At 31.5% G+C, this 24,957-nt stretch overlaps 5 long non-coding RNA genes across 8 annotated transcripts; 3 read left to right on the plus strand and 2 right to left on the minus strand.

Moving 5' to 3' along the window:
- Nucleotides 1-509: 509 nt before the first annotated feature.
- On the minus strand, nt 510-9,853 carry LOC148278916 (uncharacterized). 2 transcript variants are annotated; one of them, XR_015823029.1, is made up of 4 exons: nt 9,333-9,853; nt 3,865-4,070; nt 2,475-2,627; nt 510-1,293 (listed from the first exon to the last, which is right to left on the minus strand). It is a non-coding gene; the product is annotated as an uncharacterized LOC148278916 (long non-coding RNA). The 2 variants fall into 2 exon arrangements; XR_015823028.1 differs by lacking the exon at nt 9,333-9,853 and adding an exon at nt 7,478-7,748 and having other exon boundaries at nt 1,076-1,293.
- Nucleotides 9,854-10,042: 189 nt separating this feature from the next.
- LOC148278917 (uncharacterized) lies at nt 10,043-14,018 on the plus strand. 2 transcript variants are annotated; one of them, XR_015823037.1, is made up of 3 exons: nt 10,043-10,677; nt 12,287-12,428; nt 13,410-14,018. It is a non-coding gene; the product is annotated as an uncharacterized LOC148278917 (long non-coding RNA). The 2 variants fall into 2 exon arrangements; XR_015823036.1 differs by having other exon boundaries at nt 12,287-12,407.
- Nucleotides 12,805-17,535, minus strand: LOC148278918 (uncharacterized). Its single transcript, XR_015823038.1, has 3 exons — nt 17,241-17,535; nt 16,137-16,829; nt 12,805-15,990 (listed from the first exon to the last, which is right to left on the minus strand). It is a non-coding gene; the product is annotated as an uncharacterized LOC148278918 (long non-coding RNA).
- Nucleotides 17,536-17,546: 11 nt separating this feature from the next.
- LOC148278919 (uncharacterized) lies at nt 17,547-22,672 on the plus strand. Of its 2 annotated transcripts, none has more exons than XR_015823035.1 (3): nt 17,547-17,884; nt 19,493-19,634; nt 20,656-22,672. It is a non-coding gene; the product is annotated as an uncharacterized LOC148278919 (long non-coding RNA). The 2 variants fall into 2 exon arrangements; XR_015823034.1 differs by having other exon boundaries at nt 19,493-19,613.
- Nucleotides 22,673-22,940: 268 nt separating this feature from the next.
- LOC148278920 (uncharacterized) lies at nt 22,941-23,909 on the plus strand. Its single transcript, XR_015823041.1, has 2 exons — nt 22,941-23,622; nt 23,769-23,909. It is a non-coding gene; the product is annotated as an uncharacterized LOC148278920 (long non-coding RNA).
- The last annotated feature ends 1,048 nt before the right edge of the window (nt 23,910-24,957 follow it).

Genomic DNA, 24,957 nt, shown 5'->3' on the forward strand with positions numbered 1-24,957 from the left:
TGTCTACTAAATATACTCTAATACCCGTATGCAGAGACAAAACTTAAGGTGAGGGAAGTACATTCTAATTTCAAATGCACAGAATAACCCGAAGGTGAAGACCATAGAATGTACTTTCCTCACCTTAAGGTTTGTCTCTGCATACGGGTATAAGACTAAATCAACAATAATTAACAGTTAGTATTTATTATTTTGAAAATAGAAACTACACTTAGCTTATTTATTTATTATTTTATATTTATTTTTTACTTTAAAGATAATTTTCACCCCCACAGGGGTGTCCCGAGCCGAAGGAAACATTATATATTATTTTGAAACATGCCAATCAGAATTAAGAAATTAATTAACAAAAGAAAAATTAAAATTCATTCAAGAAAAAAACACAATCACAGATATGGACCTACATACAATATTCCTCTAAAGTGTGTGCGTAGGTGGCCTCAGTCCTATATTGTTTATCACACATATAAATTACATCGGTAAATCTCTAAAATGTTGTAAAATCAAAATACATATTTGCAGATGATGCACTTATTTACATATCAGAAGATAATTGTGATAAAGTATTAAATATGATTAATTATGATTTAGAAAATATTTGAAAATGATTCTAAGTGAATAAATAAAAATGAAATAAAAAAAAACAAAAAACCAATATTTATATTGGGAGATAAAAATATACCGCAAGGATACAGTATTAATATTGATAATGAAGCCAAAAATTCTGTGGATAAAATTAAGTATCGAGGAGTGTACGTAGATAAAAAAAAACTCAATTTTAAAACACATTCTCAATATATAAAAAAAATACATTCCCATCTTCCCAGATTGAGAAATGTGATTGATATAAATAGTGTTCTTATACATAAAACAATAAAATGCCCACATATAAATTACTGTTCTTCTATTATTTTTTTAATGTAATGAAGGGGAAATTGAAAATATTAAAACTACAAAATAAGGCAAAGAGGATAATATATACACAAGTATTTTTGTCTTGTAGGGTTAAAGATTATTTTAAAAGGATTCTTCCAAAAAATAAACAGTGAAGGTAAGAAATACAAAAAGATAGATAAAGGTTCCACTACATATACTTTTCATAGTGAAATATAAGCACCTTATATTAATGTCGTTCTGTATATGAAATATTCCATTCGAAAATACTTATAAATTAAAAATAACATTAATATTCATAATGCACTTAAGATGTAGCACTTTTCATATTATTGTCTTGAGTCAATTCAGTATCAAGTTTCTTCCGATCAAGGAGCATGGAAAGTGGAAGCAATGCATCTGGAAAAATAGAAAATAATACAAAAAATATTTGTTCATGATTAAAGTTCAAAAGATTTTGTATAATTTAACAAACACGTTAATATGCTATTGGAAACTGTAGCAATTTTCCATTTTTTTGTTACTCTTACACCAGTATAATTCCTTTTTTTTAACATAGTTATTTAATAATGCATTTGTAGCTGGTCTATAACATAATTTTAATGTCCAGATGTGCAAGCTTTGTCATTAAAAAAATGCTGGTTTGAAATCGTTTCAATAGTTCTTTGAATTACTAAATCTCTTTGGTTATTGCAATCTAGAAAAAGTTTTTCAAATTGAGGATTCAAAAGTTTTTGGTTCAAAAATTATATAATTGAAAAGCATAGTATTAAGAACATCTGCATGAGGGCACAATAAACCACTATGATCTATACTTTTAATAAGAGTTTAGGTACAATCTCTGTCTAGGGGTGGTATCCTAAACCACTCTCGTGGCACAAGAAAACAGATTTTCTCGTGTGTTTTGTATGAAAGACACTCTCGTGGCACGAGAGAAAGTTTTATAGAAAAACTGCTCTCTCGTGCCACGAGAGTGGTTCAGAATACCACCCCGGATCTTTATCACAAAGTAACAATGCTCACACATATTTTTTTAAGTGCTACCCGTGCACAATAACCAGCTAAGTACGTTAGTACTGGAAGACTAGTTTCTACAATTATGAAATCTTTGCCTGTTATATTTGTGCCCATATATGAAAATAATAATAAATTATTGCTGTTTGAAATAATTAAAATTAAAATTTTGAATGTAATATATTGTCATTTGTAGCAAAGTTGTACTTGTGTGAGATAAAGCCAAATGTGTTTCTTTAGTAAAGACATTATTTCTCAAATTTAAAGCTTGCCATTTATCCAACCATGTTCCAAATTTCTAAAGAAAAACAAAATGTTCACTTTCTGGTGATGAAGTAAGCGGCTTTTATAGAGCATCATTGAATCTAATGCCTTTAAGCGGAGTTTTCTTATTGACAACTTTCCACCACTTTATAATTAAATTATGCTTCTCACCTAATGTCATTAATGCATTCAGGACAAATTCGTTAAAAACACTGTGGACTAATTTTACATTTTGTCTTTCAAAACAAGCAGGAAAAACAGATTTAAGATTGAGAACACAAGAAAATTTTATATATATTTACTCTATTTGATGAAGTGTCTTAATATTGGAAAAACAAGCCTTAGATGTCAGAGTTCCATCAGAATAGCCAAAGTATGGAAAAATGAATATTTCTTCTGGATCTTTCTGATTTAACCAATTATTCCTGATGCATTTGTAAATATATGGGCTGAATCTAAAACATTAAACAACAATAATAAGCAACATATTACATGGATGTAAAAAAGTGGTTTTTAATTCGAGTGGGGAACTAAAATGCATCATAGCCTTTCTATTTATACAATTATTATCAGTAACCACAAACAAAACACTAAATCCTATTTCTTGAAGGCAAATAATGATTTTAATAATGCTGTGAAATTATATGGCATTTATAGTTTTTACAAGGAGAATGTGCACAACGTCTTAAAAATGAAGAAAGCAAAATTTGAATCATAAAAACATGAGCATTATCATTATTGTAAGCAGCTTTTAAAATATTATCCCCCCTATAGTCAAAATATGGCTATAAGGGAATTCATTGATCTTCAAAGTTACAATGTGGTCTTTGTTAGTTAACAATTTTAATTTATTATTTATGTAACCCAAAAACTTTTGAGCCAAGACTTAGTAGTGTTCGATTATGTGGAAATATAACATGATCTGTGTTTCTAAAAAACTTGCGATACTGATGACGATACTGACAATAAAATGCTACAAAAAAGTTGGGTGAATATCTCTATGCACCAGGTTAGGCCCTCCCTAGGGAGTTATTCTGATGTAAATTTGTTGCAACAGAGAGGGAAATTTTTTTTGAAATAAAGGTTTCAGCTCCTTTACTTCACTAAAGTCAACAGATGGAAGAGTTGAGGAAATGTGGATGTTTAAACATGGGAATAAAGGTGAATGTTACACAGTGTGTAAAGTAGCCACTTAAACCAGACAATGACAGGTCATAAGCCCCGTAAATGCTCAGAAATTTATTTAGTATTTTTGTTTTAAATTTAGAAGCAAATAAAGCACACATTTACAGTCATATTGCTCAGAAACAGTATTAGAATCTGATAATAACAATTATTGCTGTAATACAATTTCAAATTCGTTAATATCATTTATTTTTCTGGGATTTTGATGATCTTTCAATAAATTTAATTTGATATTAATTTCCCATGCCATATATTGTTAACAATAATTTACTATCTAAATAGGCACTAGCTAAAATGGTTGGATCTGGATCATTTAAAAGAATGACAAACGTAACAGAGTTGTCACGTTTGTGTTTTAGCCATTCTTTGGAGATTGAACTATTCATTTCAAGGCAAGTTAAAAATTCATTAAATTTTGAAAACTGTATCCGAGATTCATAATCTTTCTGTGAGTGTAAACTTTCTACAATAGCAGTTTTAATATTATTCAACTTTTTCCTTTTATACCTTTCCTGGACAGATTCCTTTGACGTTGGAAATGCTCGCTCCGACATCGTAAACAGGTATTTGAGGCAATTTGGTAGAATACAAGGAACAGCTCCAGGTTGTAAATGAGGTATTTTCAGGGAGAGGCTTATATTTTGACCAGTGCATTCATCTGTGTGGTAGGCTGCAGTTTAAAAAAATGCATTCTTGAAATGCAATTTACATACCTGTAACGTAAAAATATTTTAGATTTTTCTTAAACAACAAAGTAAATCAAATTTTAATTATTAATTCAATCAAATTTTTAGTAAAAAAAAAATTTTCAAATACTTTATTAGAAACACTATAATAATGCTTGCTCTCAGTCTCAAAGAGATGACTATCTTAAAAGTTCCAATGTTTTACAGTAGTACATTTGTGACCAAAAATATTTTAAAAATAGAGAAACCACTTAAACAAGCAGTATTCAAATGTCTTATGTTTTTAAAACGTTTTTGACATGAAATAAAATAACTATTAAAGGAACTACTTAAATAATACAACGCAGCCTTCAAAAAAATATTTATCAAAATGTCAAATGTTTAACCTCATTTTTGTGTACGAATATAATAATTATTATAGGGATTCTATTCAAAATCATATACACAATTCATCATTCTATACCTTATTGAAATATGAAATCAATTTTATTATAATAATTGATATTTTGGAAGTTTGAAGTTTAAAAGATGGCAGTTAAAATTGGAACCAGTTTAAAATATGTTTTTAAACACGCGATGATATTTAACCCTTATACTGCTAAACAACGATATATCGTTGTTGTTAATCCCTATCATAAAGTTCTAACTAGACTGATGCTGACGTCATAATCCCCAAAAGGGTAAATGAATTCGGGAACTGCTTGTTGCACTTAACCGTCAGTGGTATAAAACATTTTCAAAACATAAAAATGACTTATTCGACGGGTTATTATTTAGTTTCGTACCTATTTCAGCCCTACGGAAAATTTTATTCAAAAAATGTTTTCTTACGCGCTGTAAAAATTTAAGCATTAAATTGTACGGCAAAGTTTCTTGAAAATGAATAAAAAATCATTAAAAATATTTTAATGAAAACGAACAACTTTGAACGACGTCACTTGTTCATATCATTATAATCATAATCAATGATAAGAGGGTTGTGTAAGATTTCCGGTTTGCTAATCGTCAATGGACCAATCAACAGAACTAACCGAGAAAAAGCGGAAGAGAACTTGCGACGTCACACGCGGATTAATGTCAGAAATACAAAACTTTAAAATATCGTAGCGCTGATAATACGATACATAAAAATTTTAAAAAAAAGCTTTGTCTATTAACATTTTTTTTTTTAAACCTCTAAACATCCTCATTATAAATTTACCTATGTTGTTTAAATTCGCAGTGCTTTTAAGAAAAGAGAAACGACTAAACACGGGAAACTTCTAGCTAGTCGGGACCTGAAACTGAACCTTTTTACATTCCAAAAACAGTGAAATAAAAAATAAATCAATGTTAATAGTTAGATTTTTAATCACTTATATGATATTTGAGGAAAATAATTATATTTGGTGTTTTCCCCGCTATTAAACCCGAGTCAGTGATTACGAAAATATTGATGTACTTCCGTAATGAATAACTAATTGAATACTTTACCTTTAATATAATAACTCTTATCTAGTGAGGTCCCTATATCACCGGGAAACCCCATAATTAAGAATATAAACAAATAAGTAAAGAGCCATAAAACATAAAAATAATTCACCATGGAACCTAATGATTGTCAATTAGGACGTTTGAGTATAAAAAAAATCATTTGTTAATTTATTATAATGGGTACCCACAGTAATGGGAAATCAAAATGTTTTAGCTGTTCATTAGGTAGTAATTATTACTCTACTAACAAAACGTAATTATTACCATACAAACTCTTTTCTACAAACAAAACGTAAATGAGGTATATCAGCTCGATATTGATCCAAAAATACTTCAGAAAAAGCTTCTTCGATTTCGTGCTCTTCGTAAGAGTCATATTATAAATTATTATCACAACCACTTAAAAAAATATCGTTATTGTCATATTCACTTTCGAAATAGGTTGAGCTGCTAAGCCTCCGAGTTTCTCGGCGAGGTACTATTATTTCTTTATCACTTTCACTATCCGTTATCATTTTGAATTATATATTTTGTAAATTTATTCATAATAAAAAGGACGCTTTGCAGAGTTAAATTGTTAATTAAAATAACAAAGTAAGATTAAAAATATATATAAATGTAAAAAATATGTAATTTACCTCAGCTGTTTGTAATTTCGGCAACTGTTGTCTATCTCGCTCAGTCCATTATGCGTGAACTAGCTATTATCGAAACGGAATATTTTTCTTAGAAGAAATATCAATTTGTGAGACAGTTGTACAAAAACATATTTTTTTAAAATTTAAATTATATTATAACAACTACCAAGAAATAATATCACTTCTTTGTTCATTTACCGGTTACCTTTAGGTTTCAATCTAAATAACTCCCTACAAACATTTAGACATACTCAAAATATTGTTGATTAAAATAACTTGCATAAAAAATTTAAAGTAATTTTAGGCATTACCTAGGAGGTGAAATAATTTATCCAGATGAAACTTACCGACATCAATAAAGGTTTCAGCTCTTTTAGTTTGCAAAAGTCAACAGATGGAAGAGTTGAGGTAATGTAAAAATAATCATGAATATGTATGTGTAGACATACCCAGAATAGTGAATATCTCGCAGTGTGTAAAGTGGTAATTTAAACCAGCCAATGACAGATCATAAGTCCTGTAAATGCCTAGACTTCCATATTCCCTTGGCAAAAATGTTTTTCTTCTCTGTTGCAACAAATTTCAAGATATATTTTACTCAATTTTTGTTAAAATGCATTGATGGAAGTGGTAGGTTTGATAATTTATAACAGAGCACTTTGCTCCGCAATTAACAAAAAAACTATAATAATTATTTCGTTTCAATAATAACAATGTGCCTTGAGATTGCAGTACGAGATCAGTTTGTTTGTTTTTATTTTCAATTAAGAAAGGGTTTACAACCGCTGTACGAAAATTGTCTATTTGCGGCACGAGTTGTCCATCTTGCTCACTCCATTAAGCAAGGGTTTCCTAGGACAGCGGTGCCCGTATTTTAACGACCGTAGTGAACGGTGATGCAGTGGACAGCCGTCGTAAAGGTGATTAGAGAGTGGTTTCCTAGGAAAACGGTGTTAAATGGTGTTGATAACACCGTTTTCCTAGAAAACCACACTCTAGTCACCTTTACGACGGCTGTCCACTGCTTCACCGTTCACTACGGCCGTTAAAATACGTGCACCGCTGTCCTAGGAAACCCTAGCTTTAGGCTTGAATTAGATATTTATGAAATGGAAGATTTTTCTTGGAATTGCTATTAATTGATAAAACAGTAGTGTGTTTGGAAAACAACGTATTCGATAAAATATTTTTGAAATGTATAAATAAGAGGATTTCTGATTAGATTCTTGAAAAACTGCGTAGCAGCGTAAGGGTTAAAACACCGCCAAGCTTAAGTAATGACTTTGATTTATGATTATTAGTAAGAAATATCCATCAACATACCTTTGACGAGCTCGTAGGAACAAAGTTATGACGACGAATCGGCCGAAGCTACTTTGGTAGAAGTGTTTCATCTTTCGGAAAAGAAAAATCACTTATTTTCGACAAATTGTCGTAATTTCCTCTGCATTTAGGCACATAACATTTAAACACTATTGTATCTTACGTTTTAAAAGGTTTTTCTGGAGTTTTCACTACTAGAAATACTATAAAAAATGATAATTGTATGCGAGCGTCTCATGACGCGCGATAAAAACCACACGAAAACCAATACAAACTGTACTGCGTATACACCATAGATTTACATAGATGGACCATCATGCATCGCCTAAGATTCATCGCCATATTGGATTTTTCTATGCGAGTACCATGGCATTTGTAGAGGGGGTTGTGCCACAACCCACAACAGGCCACAGATCCACAGATTACCGCAGACGTTGCATGGTAGCAGCGTTGCCATTAATACCAACTCTTTCGGTAGATTTACCGATTTTGGTAGCAATCTACCGATCTACCGAATTCTGTTGAAATGAGGAACTTCAGCCCTACGGGAAATAGGATACAATTTTTTTTTCTTACGTGGGGTAAAAATTAGAGCATTAAATTGTAAAACAAAGTTTCTTGAAAATGTACAGAAAATATAATAAAAAATATTTTGATAAAAACGCACTATTTTTAATGACGTCACTGGTTCATGTGAATCAACCTATGATCTGAGAGCTATGGAAGATTTCCGGTCTGCTTGTCGCTTCTGGACCAATTGGAAGAACTGAATCAGAATAAGCGGAAATGAACCTCTGACGTTACACGCGGAGTTATTTCAGAAATACAAAACTTTGAAAAATCGTAGCGCCGATAATACGATATATAAAAATTAAAAAAAAAAAAAATTACTTAGTTTAACAGTCTATTAACAGATAAAAAAAATTAAAAACCACTGAACTTCCTCATTCTTTCGATTTCTGTACATTTTCTTTTTTTCCATAGAACAATATTCGATACAAATAAAACGAACACATATTATAGTAAATTTATTGTTTGTTTGCTCACTTAAGTTACCATCTGTTGATTGTTAACAAAAACTGCTTATCTATTGTACATAAGTAAATAATGAATGATATATTAATGAAATTAATTGGTAAATGGTGATTCCCGGTCATTTTCAAATTTATAATATTGTCGCAATCATGACCATAGAATTTAATGACATTATTTCAAATTTTTTATACCTCTTTGCCTATCTTATGAGGAGAAATATAAAGGGATCACCTTTCATATAAACAATTATAGAAATAGCCTTTTTTCAGTTAATTATCTATTATCTAAATTTAGTTGAATCATTGTTTTAAGCAATTTGTTCAGTACTTCAGCAGTTGGTAGTTTTTATATTTAAAGAACTTTAAAATATTAATTATTTATTTGTTCGGCAATTTTGTTTGACAATAAAGTTTAACTGATGATTGTAAAAATGACCAGGACATAGAGAAACAGAAAATAGCTATCAGTGTCAGGGCATCTATATCTACATCTAAAAAAAAACTATTTTTACCGAGTCATTGACAGGCTTACAATACACAATACTTGAATTTCTACAGAACGGGTATTAATATACATCATTGAATATATTTTATGAAAATATATTAAATTGGTGTATCTTTATGCATAAATAAATAAATACATTCATAACTTAGTGTGATTTAATATATTTATTTCGCTACAGTGTATGCTAAAAGTGTATTTTAGCAAAATATTTATGCCTTAAACCCCTGAAGAGTTTGTATGGTTACACAAAATACAGTATAGTTGATATAGAAATTAACAAATCAACATAAACTCAAAGTAATAAAATAAGATTTACCTGTATTCTGTGCCAGTTTTGAGGACCGGAATCAATATTGCAGTGATTCACATATTGCGGTCCTTTTGGTTTCCAATTGTTTATTTATCAAGTTTTCGACTATTTAAAACAATGGCTTTAGGCGAAATGACGCTTTAATTTGAACAAATGTCTTTTTTTATTAACTGCAAAAGGTATGTTCCTTGTAATTACTCTGACTACAGTGTGAGGATCAGCAGTGGTATTCTGATCACTCTCGACACCCACGAGATGATCTCGACTTTCGGACGAGAATATAACGTGGTGTAATTTAGGGATTTTTATTTTTTGAACGCGGTTAAACTTGGTTTTCTATATGGCAATTCTGATGATTACATGTCAAATTACGTAAATGAATTCGAACACATAAAACCAAAAATAATGATTTTCAATAGAAACATTATTGTGACCTTAAGAATGACCCAAAATACTTAATTATGTTGAATTTACCAAACCTCAATCGTTATTTCTCGTTATTTAGACGGTTTTATAATTGACGTTTCATAGTTCGATATCTACCCGCAACAGCGTGAGTGTCGAAAATGAGAAAAAATACTCGTGCGCATGCGTCACTGACGAGATGAATATACCTATTACAAAATATAACGCTTTTGCTATCCAGCAGTGGTATTCTGATCACTCTCGACACCCACGAGATGATCTCGACTTTCGGACGAGAACATAACGTGGTGTAATTTAGGGATTTTTATTTTTTGAACGCGGTTAAACTTGGTTTTCTATATGGCAATTCTGATGATAACATGTCAAATTACGTAAATGAATTCGAACACATAAAACCAAAAATAATTATTTTCAATAGAAACATTATTGTGACCTTAAGAATGACCCAAAATACTTAATTATGTTGAATTTACCAAACCTCAATCGTTATTTCTCGTTATTTAGACGGTTTTATAATTGACGTTTCATAGTTCGATATCTACCCGCAAGAGCGTGAGTGTCGAAAATGAGAAAATATACTCGTGCGCATGCGTCACTGACGAGATGAATATACCTATTACAAAATATAACGCTTTTGCTATCCTGATGAAAATTTATAACGTTTGCCATGTGGGGTATTTATTTTTTCTTCACGTCAAACTGTACTTTTTATATTGCAACAATGCAAAACATAAACAAACATACAGTGACAGTTCAACTACTTATGTAAATGATAAGTATGCCCCGGATCTACATGTCCTTAGGGATTTTGTTTATTTTTATAGAACCTCCGTGAAATACCTACTGTACTCTATAGAAACTTGCATACGAACCACAGCGTCCCTAAATGTACATCTTGCGCGACAACAGGAATCATCATTTGAAGGTATGTTCATCTAATTCGGTATTTTAATCAAACTTATATATTGTGTACGGTTTAAACCTACCTTACGAGTTTTTTCTCAAGTTGTTAATCATTATAATATTTATAAATTGTAAAAGGTTAAGAATAAGCTAGTGTTAGTAAAAAATAAACAAACCACCAAGACGTTTTCCCCGTGACAGCCAGAGGATATACAACACACATGCGTTTGCAGTCATACAAAATCTCATGCATGTGTGCTGATTTTTCCAACTTTTGAAGTAATACCATATCCGCAGTGGTACTGCAATACCGCTACTGCGAACTGTTAGTTTTAATTGTTGATATTCGTAATGTAAATAATTATTATGTATGTAAATACTTATCGTTTCAGCGGTATTTTTGTTTGGTTAAAATCGCAAGTAATATATGAACAGCTTTTATGTTCCCCTTTAATTTTTTTTTGATAATTAGGCTTCCCGCCCACTAGGCAGCCTGGCTGCCGCAGTCAAAATTTTGCACAGCCAGTTAAAGCAGCCAGCCTGACGGCCAGTCTAAATAAAATGGATGTGGAAGATGTTTTTGTTTACATTTTATCTCGTAAGAAACGCAAACCAAAAAGAAGATATTGAATTCATCCTTTACTTGAAAGGGTTCATTTCAAAATTATTTTATGGATCTTCTGTATCGAAAGTCATTGCAAATTCGTTTCATAAAATACTTCTGGCTGCTACGACAAGTGCGCGGAGACTGAGGCAGTCACATACATTTGCTTTGTCTCGTTCTGGCTGCAGGCAGCCAGTTGGCTGCCGTGCACGTCAAACGCGTTCTAATGGCTGCCGCAGCCAGGAATTCTTGGCTGCCTAGTGTGCGGTATCTAATAAGCCGTCATATGTAGTATTAGCTGCCGCAGCCAGGCTGCCTAGTGAGAGGGGAGCCTTACAAAGTATTGCCGTACCGCCCGTACCACTGATGAGATCCTTCTCAAACAATTTGTTGGGTTCGGTCATGCCATCTCTTTCTTGGTCTTCTTTGTTCATTAGTCTTCCTCATAATTAATATTTATTTTATTAGTGGTTTAGTGGTGGTATTTCAATTTTATTTATTCATATATATGTACATTACAAAATAGAACATCTTAATTCACACATATAGAAATAATGAAAATAAAAAGGTAAAATTAGGTATTTATAAAAATAACACAGGTATACATAATATCCAGAAAATAATATGTTAAAAAAGTAAGAGAATCTTGTAACGACAAACTCCCTCAGAGACGTGAAAAATTACAAATGTTTATTAAGAAACAATGAAAGACAATTGGACATGCATACACATAAGATATTTAATTTTGATAAACCCATCACCCTTTATAATAGCTCACAGCATGTGTTATAAAAAGGATAGAATATTATTAAAGTTATTGTAATATAATATAATTTATGTTATGAATAGTGGTGTTTAAATATACCTTTGTACTAAAACAAATATTATATCAATATTAATAATAATAGTAGTAAATAGTAAGCTCTATAAATGTCTAGACTTTTAATGATATTATCTTCTAAAAAAAATCTCATTCTCTTTTAGAACATCTGTAAATAATTTAACCTTTATAAGTGTATTTTTTCAGATTATATTAAACCAGTAAAGCAGATCCTTCGAAGGGATGATATCGATTGGCTCTTTAAATTTATGCTGTAATGGAATATATGGATATCAAACTATAGGATATATTCGTCATCTGCTTGGAGGTGGGACACGTTGTTTATTAAGTAATTCAAGTTTTTTTTGCACTCTTGAAAATTCTCATTTTAAATTTTAATTTACTAAAAAATGAAAGATAAGTGGTACTTAAATTCACAAATCTGAAATAATCAGTAGCAAGATTCGTCGCTACACCTTTATGACTGATATCTTTATTATAAAGATAAATCTAAATAAAAAAGGATACAATATTTCAGTTATCATTATATAAATTGTAATATATATATTTTTATAGTTAAGATACCAGTCTGGGTATTAAAGATGTTGTAAAATCAATGAAATATCACTACCTACACAGTTATTATACATTTGTATATTTAAATATCAATCATCATTTATTTCCATATTAAACTATTTATTAGATTTGCTTTAAATAATACCCAATTTGTTATTTTTTCAAATGTTTTTTTTATTACCAAACAGATTAAGAGCCAAAGTACATATAGTATATTGTATTAGTTTAAAATTCATATTATATTAAATATTTTCTCTACAGCTCACGTTGGCATGTCCTAACAAAAGGAAATTTGTCACCATATGGAAAATACAAAGTTATACCATTACATATGACATCGCTTATATCATTTTGAATATTTAGAATTAATCTTACACATATTTGAATTGCAATATCATAATCACAATACCTACAGACAACTTTAAAAATATTACCTTTACTGCATAATAATTTGCTCTGAGAAATAAAACATATAAATCACAAAATATAGCCTTCAAAGTTTACTTTTTAAAAGGTTTAACAATATGCGGAATAATTAAGGTGTTTGATTTTTGCGTGTACTGATGAACTTTAGTACAATATACAAAAATATGTATATTGGCAGGTTTATTGCAATACCTGATGAATAACTTCCAACTAACCTAAATAAGATATATTTTACTATTTTAAGTGCTTATTTTAGTATCTCATTTTGTAATAAATGTAATTAAAAATGTATTGTAAATTATATAATTTTTTATTTTTTTATTTTTAGCAAAGAGGAAATATCAAATGTTGCAATTTGGTGTCAATTTTTAACACCTTTATGATCATCTGAGAAAATGGGAGTAAATATGTGGCAGAGCAGAAAAGCGGAATACAGAAATGAGTCTACAACAACTACATCAAACACTCAAACCTTTTCTCACAAATGTAGAGCATTAGCTAAATTCTAGTTAGTTTTTTGTAGTTCTTTTTTATTATTTTATACCTAAAAACTTATAAACTACAGTGCAAGTACTGTTATTGAAAAAATATTTTGGTGTTTTAGTTTCCTTTTCACACGTAATTAAAATATAGTCATATCTCACACATAAATATTTAAACACATATTTCAAATATAAGGAACCTTAACGTGATCACTTTCACCGGGAGAAATAAGAGCTCTGGCCAAGAATTGTATTTACTTTAGTTTTACGAAAACAGTACATTTGAAATTATTTTTATTTATATTACCTTTTGTTACAAGAAAATGTATTCTCACATCCTCTCAACGCGTTTGCTTATCATGCAAGAGGTCTCAGGTTCAGTTCCTGACATGGTAGACATGAAATATTTATTTTAAAAGGTGATTTTACAGTACAATATTTCATAGTCCCTTGACTGGCAGCCCAAGCGTACGATTGATCATCTTTTCTTTAAGTAACAAAAAGATCAAGATACACTGCGATTGGTGTACCAATGCAGTGCCCTATGCAATTAGGTGCGGAATTGAAATGATGATGATGATTACCTGCATTTATTTATTCTACGGTATAAAAATTCACTATATATTTTTTTAAAAGAGATTTGTGTTCTTATGATTTACTTAAACATTTAATTTTGAGGGCCATTTTCGACGAGTTGTAAATAACTCTCTATTAGAAAATAGGAATCAAGTTGGGATGGAATGGGATTCTAACCACGGACCTTTGAGCCGTGAGTCCATGACGATAGTCATAGGACCACAACCCGATTTAACTCAATTGATTCACAGTTTACATATTAATGTACTGATTTTTTTTAGGCTGTTGCCGTGTTATGCCATAATAATAAGCATAGGGGAAAAAATCTAGTGAAATTAAAATAACAATATTAAAGTCCAAAAAAAATGTTAAATACACATAAAAATTATAAAAAGTTACAAAAATTAAATTTAGTCGATTAAAAAAAAAGGTTTTTTTTTTACTTTATTAATTATTTGTGCATGTTGTGTTCACATTTAATTCATGAAAAATTTCTAAACATAACAAATTGTGATATTATACCAATTTATTGTATTGTTCATTATTTGTAAGCCATAAAAAATAAAATAAAAACAATCTTAAATGTTAATATGCATATTCAACATAACATTTAAAAAAAAATAATACAGACTTTATGGATATGGTACCATAGTGAAAATAAATAAAACAATGTTATGAGTACGTCCAAATACTTGCGGACTGGCTGGATTTCCTCCCTAGGGAGAAATAATTTAATAAAATTCAATTTGTTGCAACAGAGAGGGAAAACATTTTTGAGAAGGGAATATGGAAGTCTAGGCATTTACAGAGCTTATGACCTGTCATTCATATCATCCGGCTGAAATCACCTACTAGGCAACACCTAAAAAAACAATTTTCCAATTCTTATACTTCTTCTTTTACCAGTTAGTTAATTCAACAATGTTTTGAGTATGTCCAAATTTTGCGGACTGGCTGGATTTCCTACCTAGGGAGTTATTCCAATCTAAATTTGTTGCTGGATGGATGAATCTCACCCACATGATAAAGGTTTCAGCTCTTTTACTTCACAAAAGTCAACAGATGGAAGAGTTGAGGAAATTTGGATGTTTAAACACAATAAGTAAAGTGGCCGCTTAAACCAGCCAATGACAGGTCATAAGCCCTGTAAATGCCTATACTTCCATATTCTCTTCTCAAAAATGTTTTCCCTCTCTGTTGCAACAAATTTAGAATAAATTGATTAAATATATAATGCTCTATTATTCCTTTATGGCAACCAACAATGAACTCAAATTCTGGGAAACATAATATTGCATACCCTTTGTCCGTGTCCAAGCTGACAAAGGAAACAGTTCTGTTTGAAAAATTAAAGCAGAACCCTGGACGAGCGTTTTCGGCTTTACGGCAACTCTTATGTAAATTCTGGAAAAGGAAATTGGGTAGAGATATGTCTGCCTCCTAGGGTAGTAGTCGGAGCGTTTGCCAACCGTGCTTGAGGTCCCAAGTTCGATTCCTGGCAGGATCAACAGAAAATATTTATTCTTAACGTTCACTGCAATGTTTCAGTCCCTGGAATAGCACCTGAAGTGTAAGATTGATCACCTTACCTTCATGTAACCGATGATGAAATATGCTGTATTTGATGCGCCAATGCAGTGCCCTATGCACCACATGGTGCGGATAGGAAAATGATGAGATACCTTACACAACCTTAATGAAAATAATTAGTGACTTTATTTTTTGGTTTGACACCTTTTAATAATTGAGAATGTCAGAAGAATAAGTATATTTCAACGATATGGGATCAAACAAACAGATCTTGCACTGGTTCATTTTGTACTTACACATTCAGAGATTAGGACAGCAAATCTGAAATAAAGATTTAAAAATTATATGCATTTTGATTTGATATTTAAACCTTACAGCTTCAATTATAATTTGAGCAAAAAATGTTCTTGCATGTAATGATTCATTATGTTATCAGTATACAGACATATAATTACAGTATTACTAACCATTAGAGCGACATCTTGTCCCAAGCATTGAAATACAGTAGACTTTCGCACATAATTGGTTCCTGAAAATGTGTGCGAATGTTGAATGTTCGAAAGTCGAGGGATGTAAAAAATATGTATTTTTTAATTAAGTTAATGAGGTGTTTAAGTGCTTTCAGGTGATTCTTTATAAATTTTTCAAGAGTTAATTAAATACTTCCATATTTTTTGTTTTCTTGATAAAGAGTTCTATATAATAACATGCTGTATATTTTTTAGTGTCAAAGACACTTTTATCAGCTTTTTCCTTACATTAACTGTGTATTTCATTTACCAGTTGTTGCAATTAAGCAGTCATTTGACAGAGGTTCTGAGTGATATTCAATTAACTCGTTAACATCTTCATTGTTGAAGTCCTATACTATATCATCTGTGATAGTTTCCAGAGTTTCTTCAAAATTCATCATTTGCGGGCATAATTGTTTACAGGAACCTTTCATTTTTTACTTTTTTATTTCAGCCCACAAGTATCCAATATTGCTTATTGCGTTCCATATATTATAATTCTACTGAAATTGTCTTAATGTAGGCACACCTTCCCTGTCAGTTTCATTAATGACCTGATTCATTATTTTCCTCATAACATAGTTATCACTAGTTAACCGAGGGAGCACCTGCATGGAAGCGAAGAATGTTTGCATTATTGATAAAAATCTGTAAAAAACATAATTTATTTAAATGTCTGAAATAGTGAATTACGCAAAAGTAGAAAGTACAAAAGGCGACGGCCCCCCGTATGTCTTTGGGAATACTAAATAATCAATCAATGCATCGCCTTGTCATTCAATTAGCTTCAATATGGCAATCTTTAGGAACCTTTATAGCATGATTAAGATGCATTAAATGTGTATCCCGAGTTCCCTTTGATAATGTATGTATATATAAATTAATAATTAATATAAATTAGAAACGAATTTAGTGTTAAAATATAATCAACACCGACTGACATACTCAAACTGTGCCAGATCTGGATCGAGGAAAAAAGACCTCAAATCGATCTGACTAATATTTTGACAGTATATTACGTGTTTAAATTGATTAAATGTATTAATTACGAGTACTTACCTGAATTAACTCCGTTATTTTTGACAAAGACTAAAAATGTCCAGACAAATTTAAAAAAACTTACGAACCTCCAATTTATGAGCACAAATGGATTTGTCGTAATTTGTATAATGGCGTCTTTTGAGTTTTTACAGATGACGCAATATATTTAATTGCCAATTTAGTAGCTCACAATAAAAAATAAACATACATTTTTAAAAACGAAACATCTCGCGGGTCGCATGTTTGACGTTTGCCAGATTTACAAGGTTAGTTTATTTGTGTGCTGTGCGCATGCGTGGTTTTAACGATACCTATTACGGATACCAAAATGATTTTAACGAGGTAGAGAGGCCCACGAGAGTGGTTCAGAATACCACCCCTGATGAAAATTTATAACGTTTGCCATGTGGGGTATTTATTTTTTCTTCACGTCAAACTGTACTTTTTATATTGCAACAATGCAAAACATAAACAAACATACAGTGACAGTTCAACTACTTTTGTAAATGATAAGTATGCCCCGGATCTACATGTCCTTAGGGATTTTGTTTACTTTTATAGAACCTCTGTGAAATACCTACTGTACTCTATAGAAACTTGCATACGAACCACAGCGTCCCTAAATGTACATCTTGCGCGACAAAAGGAATCATCATTTGAAGGTATGTTCATCTAATTCGGTATTTTAATCAAACTTATATATTGTGTACGGTTTAAACCTACCTTACGAGTTTTTTCTCAAGTTGTTAATCATTATAATATTTATAAATTGTAAAAGGTTAAGAATAAGCTAGTGTTAGTAAAAAATAAACAAACCACCAAGACGTTTTCCCCGTGACAGCCAGAGGATATACAACACACATGCGTTTGCAGTCATACAAAATCTCATGCATGTGTGCTGATTTTTCCAACTTTTGAAGTAATACCATATCCGCAGTGGTACTGCAATACCGCTACTGCGAACTGTTAGTTTTAATTGTTGATATTCGTAATGTAAATAATTATTATGTTTGTAAATACTTATCGTTTCAGCGGTATTTTTGTTTGGTTAAAATCGCAAGTAATATATTAACAGCTTTTATGTTCCCCTTTAATTTTTTTTGATAATTAGGCTTCCCGCCCACTAGGCAGCCTGGCTGCCGCAGTCAAAATTTTGCACAGCCAGTTAAAGCAGCCAGCCTGACGGCCAGTCCAAATAAAATGGATGTGGAAGATGTTTTTGTTTACATTTTATCTCGTAAGAAACGCAAACCAAAAAGAAGATATTGAATTCATCCTTTACTTGAAAGGGTTCATTTCAAAATTATTTTATGGATCTTCTGTATCGAAAGTCATTGCAAATTCGTTTCATAAAATACTTCTGGCTGCTACGACAAGTGCGCGGAGACTGAGGCAGTCACATACATTTGCTTTGTCTCGTTCTGGCTGCAGGCAGCCAGTTGGCTGCCGTGCACGTCAAACGCGTTCTAATGGCTGCCGCAGCCAGGAATTCTTGGCTACCTTGTGTGCGGTATCTAATAAGCCGTCATATGTAGTATTAGCTGCCGCAGCCAGGCTGCCTAGTGGGAGGGGAGCCTTACAAAGTATTGCCGTACCGCCCGTACCACTGATGAGATCCTTCTCAAACAATTTGTTGGGTTCGGTCATGCCATCTCTTTCTTGGTCTTCTTTGTTCATTAGTCTTCCTCATAATTAATATTTATTTTATTAGTGGTTTAGTGGTGGTATTTCAATTTTATTTATTCATATATATGTACATTACAAAATAGAACATCTTAATTCACACATATAGAAATAATGAAAATAAAAAGGTAAAATTAGGTATTTATAAAAATAACACAGGTATACATAATATCCAGAAAATAATATGTTAAAAAAGTAAGAGAATCTTGTAACGACAAACTCCCTCAGAGACGTGAAAAATTACAAATGTTTATTAAGAAACAATGAAAGACAATTGGACATGCATACACATAAGATATTTAATTTTGCTAAACCCATCACCCTTTGTAATAGCTCACAGCATGTGTTATAAAAAGGATACAATATTATTAAGGTTATTGTAATATAATATAATTTATGTTATGAATAGTGGTGTTTAAATATACCTTTGCACTAAAACAAATATTATATCAATATTAATAATAATAGTAGTAAATAGTAAGCTCTATAAATGTCTAGACTTTTAATGATATTATCTTCTAAAAAAAATCTCATTCTCTTATAGAACATCTGTAAATAATTTAACCTTTATAAGTGTATTTTTTCAGATTATATTAAACCAGTAAAGCGGATCCTTCGAAGGGAGGATATCGATTGGCTCTTTAAATTTATGCTGTAATGGAATATATGGATATCAAACTATAGGATATATTCGTCATCTGCTTGGAGGTGGGACACGTTGTTTATTAAGTAATTCAAGTTTTTTTTGCACTCTTGAAAATTCTCATTTTAAATTTTAATTTACTAAAAAATGAAAGATAAGTGGTACTTAAATTCACAAATCTGAAATAATCAGTAGCAAGATTCGTCGCTACACCTTTATGACTGATATCTTTATTATAAAGATAAATCTAAATAAAAAAGGATACAATACTTCAGTTATCATTATATAAATTGTAATATATATATTTTTATAGTTAAGATACCAGTCTGGGTATTAAAGATGTTGTAAAAACAATGAAATATCACTACCTACACAGTTATTATACATTTGTATATTTAAATATCAATCATCATTTATTTCCATATTAAACTATTTATTAGATTTGCTTTAAATAATACCCAATTTGTTATTTTTTCAAATGTTTTTTTATTACCAAACAGATTAAGAGCCAAAGTACATAAGAATTTTTTTAAAATAAAGTAAGTACTATTAAAATATCTTGTATTAGTTTAAAATTAATATTATATTAAATATTTTCTCTACAGCTCACGTTGGCATGTCCTAACAATAGGAAATTTGTCACCATATGGAAAATACAAAGTTATACCATTACATATGACATCGCTTATATCATTTTGAATATTTAGAATTAATCAGCTTACACATATTTGAATTGCAATATCATAATCACAATACCTACAGACAACTTAAAAAATATTACCTTTACTGCATAATAATTTGCTCTGAGAAATAAAACATATAAATCACAAAATATAGCCTTCAAAGTTTTCTTTTTAAAAGGTTTAACAATATGCGGAATAATTAGGGTGTTTGATTCTTGCGTGTACTGATGAACTTTTGTACAATATACAAAAATATGTATATTGGCAGGTTTATTGCAATACCTGATGAATAACTTCCAACTAACCTAAATAAGATATATTTTACTATTTTAAGTGCTTATTTTAGTATGTCATTTTGTACTAAATATAAATGTAACTAAAAATGTATTGTAAATTATATAATTTTTTGTTTTTTTATTTTTAGCAAAGAGGAAATATCAAATGTTGCAATTTGGTGTCAATTTTTAACACCTTTATGATCATCTGAGAAAATGGGAGTAAATATGTGGCAGAGCAGAAAAGCGGACTACAGAAATGAGTCTACAACAACTACATTAAACACTCAAACCTTTTCTCACAAATGTAGAGCATTAGCTAAATTCTAGTTAGTTTTTTGTAGTTCTTTTTTATTATTTTATACCTAAAAACTTATAAACTACAGTGCAAGTACTGTTATTGAAAAAATATTTTGTGTTTTAGTTTCCCTTTCATACGTAATTAAAATATAGTCATATCTCACACATAAATATTTAAACACATATTTCAAATATAAGGAACCTTAATGTGATCACTTTCACCGGGAGAAATAAGGGCTCTGGCCAAGAATTGTATTTACTTTAGTTTTAGTTAGTTAGTTTTACGAAAACAGTACATTTGAAATTATTTTTATTTATATTACCTTTTGTTACAAGAAAATGTATTCTCACATCCTCTCAACGCGTTTGCTTATCATGCAAGAGGTCTCAGGTTCAGTTCCTGACATGGTAGACATAAATATTTATTTTAAAATGTGATTTTACAGTACAATATTTCATAGTCCCTTGACTGGCACTCCAAGCGTACGATTGATCATCTTTTCTTTAAGTAACAAAAAGATCAAGATACGCTGCGATTGGTGTACCAATGCAGTGCCCTATGCAATTAGGTGCGGAATTGAAATGATGATGATGATTACCTACATTTATTTATTCTACGGTATAAAAATTCACCATATATTTATATTTTTTTTTAAAAGAGATTTGTGTTCTTATGATTTACTTAAACATTTAATTTTGAGGGCCATTTTCGACGAGTTGTAAATAACTCTATTAGAAAATAGGAATCAAAAAGAATCTAAGAATCTCCAAAGACTTGACCGGATCCAATCCCAAAGTCTGAGACTAGTCGTCGGAGCCATGAAGTCATCTCCAATTAACGCTTTACAAATAGAAGCTTGTGATCCCCCACTCGGTATGAGAAGACAATACTTGGCGGATAGATTTCTTCTAAAATGCTCTGTCCAAAAAAACAACCTGCTCCTCAAAAAGGTACAGTTTCTCTCTGACTGCGTGACATCCTCATCTTTTTGGTTTCATAAACCACCCCCTTTACTAGTCAACAGTTTTCATTTTTACAAATCTTTCGAATCTAACATTTATCCTAAAGACCTTCTTCCCCTTTATCGTTTCCCATTTAAAACTTCTATTTATGCCCCAAGTATTGAACTCACATTCGGAGTCGAAAGCCACCTACAGCCCCGGTGTACATTCAACCGTATTCGGTCGTCAAGATGGATAGGTTGGAAAATTATCTACACTGATGGATCTCGGTCAGATTTGGCAACCCATACGGGTGCGGCTATATATTGTGAAGACAACAACTTTCAAAGATTGTACAAATTGCACAAGAATGCATCTGTATTTACCGCAGAATGTATCGCAATCCGAGAAGCTGTCAAATACGCCTTAAGCTCACAATATAGCAAGTTCCTTATCCTGTCGGATTCCTTGAGTGCCTTACAAAAAATCAAATCCCCTCCATCCTTTTATCCCGAGGATGAGCTCTGCGTGGAAACTCGATTTCTTCTTTCTTTATCAGAGGCATCCAATAAGAGTATTGTTATGTCCTGGATCCCTAGCCATTGTGGTATTCCCGGTAACGAAAAAGTGGACGCGTTAGCAAAGGAGGCGGTCCACTCCGGGGATCCTGCCTGTAGTAATTTACTACCACTAGGTGATCTCCTTGTTATGACGAAGGAGAAGCAACTTCGCACATGGCAAGAATATTGGGTAGCCTCTTCCCAAGCCAAGGGTAAACATCTTTTCCAACTGAAACCAAATGTAACAGAAAAGCCTTGGTTTTCCAAAGTGATTCTGAACAAGTTTGAGACATCCTCCATATGCAGAATGCGCATTGGGCACTGCTGCAATGGTTCTCACCTGTTCAGAATCCATGTCCGGGACTCTGCCATTTGCGAATGTCAGCTAAATGAGGAAGATTTAAACCATATTTTTTTTGGATGCCCCATAAATGATTGTTATCCTGATTTCCTATCCGACCTCTCTGATATTAATATCCCATTCCCTATTCATATTCTAACTCTCCTGTCCCCACCCAATAAACGTGTATTTAAAATCCTATGTAAATATCTAGTTGTAAATGGTGTAAAAGTCAGATTTTTATCAATAATGCAAACATTCTTCGCTTCCATGCAGGTGCTCCCTCAGTTAACTAGTGATAACTATGTTAAGATAATATGTTATGAGGAAAATAATGAATCAGGTCATTAAGGAAACTGACAGGGAAGGTGTGCCTACATTAAGACAATTTCAGTAGAATTATAATATATGGAACGCAATAAGCAATATTGGATACTTGTGGGCTGAAATAAAAAAGTAAAAAATGAAAGGTTCCTGTAAACAATTATGCCCGCAAATGATGAATTTTGAAGAAACTCTGGAAACTATCACAGATGATATAGTATAGGACTTCAACAATGAAGATGTTAACGAGTTAATTGAATATCACTCAGAACCTCTGTCAAATGACTGCTTAATTGACACAACTGGTAAATGAAATACACAGTTAATGTAAGGGAAAAGCTGATAAAATTGTCTTTGACAGTAAAAAATATGAATGAAGCCTTATCTATTTTGAAAATTAAATACAGCATGTTATTATATAGAACTCTTTATCAAGAAAACAAAAAATATGGAAGTATTTAATTAACTCTTGAAAAATTTATAAAGAATCACCTGAAAGCACTTAAACACCTCATTAACTTAATTAAAAAATACATTTTTTTTACATCCCTCGACTTTCGAACATTCAACATTCGCACACATTTTCAGGAACCAATTATGTGCGAAAGTCTACTGTATTTCAATGCTTGGGACAAGATGTCGCTCTAATGGTTAGTAATACTGTAATTATATGTCTGTATACTGATAACATAATGAATCATTACGTGCAAGAACATTTTTTGCTCAAATTATAAGTGAAGCTGTAAGGTTTAAATATCAAATCAAAATGCATATAAATTTTAAATCCTTATTTCAGATTTGCTGTCACAATCTCTGAATGTGTAAGTACAAAATGAACCAGTGCAAGATCTGTTTGTTTGATCCCATATCGTTGAAATATACTTATTGTTCTGACATTCTCAATTATTAAAAGGTGTCAAACCAAAAAATAAAGTCACTAATTATTTTCATTAAGGTTATGTAAGGTATCTCATCATTTCCCTATCCGCACCATGTGGTGCATAGGGTACTGCATTGGCGCATCAAATGCAGCATATTTCATCACCGGTTACATGAAGGTAAGGTGATCAATCTTACACTTCAGGTGCTATTCCAGGGACTGAAACATTGCAGTGAACGTTAAGAATAAATATTTTCTGTTGATCCTGCCAGGAATCGAACTTGGGACCTCAAGCACGGTCGGCAAACGCTCCGACTACTACCCTACGAGGCAGACATATCTCTACCCAATTTCCTTTTCCAGAATTTACATAAGAGTTGCCGTAAAGCCGAAAACGCTCGTCCAGGGTTTTGCTTTCATTTTTCAAACAGATCTGTTTTCTTTGTCAGCTTGGACACGGACAAAGGGTATGCAATATTATGTTTCCCAGAATTTGAGTTCATTGTTGGTTGCCATAAAGGAATAATAGAGCATAATATATTTAATCAATTTATTCTAAATTTGTTGCAACAGAGAGGGAAAACATTTTTGATAAGAGAATATGGAAGTATAGGCATTTACAGGGCTTATGACCTGTCATTGGCTGGTTTAAGCGGCCACTTTACTTATTGTGTAACATTCACCATTCTGCCTATGTTTAAACATCCAAATTTCCTCAACTCTTCCTTCTGTTGACTTTTGTTAAGTAAAAGAGCTGAAACCTTTATCATGTGGGTGAGATTCATCCATCCAGCAACAAATTTAGATTGGAATAACTCCCTAGGTAGGAAATCGAGCCAGTCCGCAAAATTTGGACATACTCAAAACATTGTTGAATTAACTAACTGGTAAAAGAAGAAGTATAAGAATTGGAAAATTGTTTTTTTAGGTGTTGCCTAGTAGGTGATTTCAGTCGGATGATATGAATGACAGGTCATAAGCTCTGTAAATGCCTAGACTTCCATATTCCCTTCTCAAAAATGTTTTCCCTCTCTGTTGCAACAAATTGAATTTTATTAAATTATTTCTCCCTAGGGAGGAAATCCAGCCAGTCCACAAGTATTTG

Source organism: Micrasema longulum, unplaced genomic scaffold (assembly GCF_059751315.1).
Source record: "Micrasema longulum isolate JH-2025_06_02 unplaced genomic scaffold, ASM5975131v1 h1tg000809l, whole genome shotgun sequence".
NCBI classification, from domain to species: domain Eukaryota; kingdom Metazoa; phylum Arthropoda; class Insecta; order Trichoptera; family Brachycentridae; genus Micrasema; species Micrasema longulum.